This window comes from Myotis lucifugus, unplaced genomic scaffold (genome assembly GCF_000147115.1).
Source record: "Myotis lucifugus unplaced genomic scaffold, Myoluc2.0 scaffold_454, whole genome shotgun sequence".
Taxonomy (NCBI): Eukaryota; Metazoa; Chordata; class Mammalia; order Chiroptera; family Vespertilionidae; genus Myotis; species Myotis lucifugus.
The window spans coordinates 317,115-318,737 of NW_005871502.1; positions in this window are offsets into that span (position 1 = coordinate 317,115).

Below are 1,623 nucleotides of genomic sequence, written 5' to 3' on the forward strand. Positions count from 1 at the left end.
GGGGCTCAGTGGGGTCACCTCGTCTCTTAGCCACCCGTGTCTCACAGGCCTGCAGGTGACACTGGCTCTGCATGGGACCTCAGGGGGTCTGTCAGTCCCAACACTGTCGCTCGTCCTCTCCAGGAAGCTGGGCTTCCCCGCAGCGCAGGGGCTGGCTTCCCAGAGTGCGTGTCTGCAGGGAGCGAGCCAGTGGGATTTTGATGATCTGACTTGGGAAGTGATTCAGCATCGCCTTCTCCTCACTCCGTTCATTGGAAGCGCGTCACTAATTCAGTCACCTTCAAAAGGGGCGAAATCAGACTCCACCTCTCAGTGAGAAAGCCTCAAAGAATGTGTGGGCTTGTTTTAAAACCACAATAGCAACATATTGCCAATGTAGACAAAAAAAATTACAATGACAGGCTTTCTCCGGGTGTTCTCCCGAAGCCGTCAGTGTTCTATGACTTTCTTGTTTAAACAATACTTGCAAGGGCATGTTTATTTTATCTAAGAGCAGAAAAGCTGGTGGTAGAAATGAATGTCCATACAGGTTTTCATAAGGCACAGGGGAAAAGCGATAGTCTTGTGGCCGTTCTCAATTTATTGCTTCTCAAAACGTCTGTGTGAACTAGTGTCTGATCCAGTTTGTGAGGCAGGCCCGTATCTCTCCCGCTGGAGCGGAGAGGGGAGGGAACGGCTCCTGCATCACCGAGACTGTCCCTCGTTATGAAGACTGGCATGACAGGCAATGGCATTCCTATGATAAGCAAATGGCTGGCCTTTACATGTAATGTTGCCCGCAGGAATGGGAAGAGGATGAAATCACATTTTATCGCAGGGGAGAGGGTAAGGCACATAGAGTGTGTTTCTCCCACCGGGTGTAAACTTGGGCCAGTGGAGGGGGTGTGCTGACAGCTATCATCACATCACAGCTTTATGGGGAGGACAGAGAAAGCCGAAGCCGGCAGAGCCCTGAGCGGGGCCCAGGCACAAAGGATGCTCACTAAGAACTGAGAATGACCCAGGACGTGCGAACCTCGAAGAGGCTGAACAAGATGGGAGCTTGGATAAGAGTGTGCTACTGCTTCTGTTGGGTGAGAGGGAAGAAGGAAAAGGTTTAGGAGGTTTCAGTGTGGGTTGATGGGGACTTGAGGATGTCTCCTTCTACTAGTTACCTTATTTTGCTGTAAGTGAGGGGGAGAGGGGGAGGGGGACAGGAGAATGAACAAAGTTGGGAACATTTGAAATATTTTCTATGAAGATGGGACAGCCCAGCAAATCAAAGATACATGGAAGGGCCCAGCCAGTGTAGCTCAGTGGTTGAGCATCAACCTATGAACCAAGGGGTCATGGTTTGGATTCCTGGTCAGGGGCACATGCCTTGGTTTCGGACTCCATACCCAGTGTGGGGTGTGCAGGAGGCATTGATGTTTCTCTCTCTCTCTCCCTCTCCTTCCTCTCTGAAATCAATAAAAATATATTTTTAAAAAAGATACATGAAAGGATTGCTAAGCAATATCAAGGGCTGGGTAGGACAATGGGAGAGCGGAGGGGCAGGCAGGGGATATTGCAAAAGGATGGGCTCAAGTGAGGGGATGGAAGAAAGTAAGAAAGCAGGAGAATGTAAAGCAAATTGACTAAGTC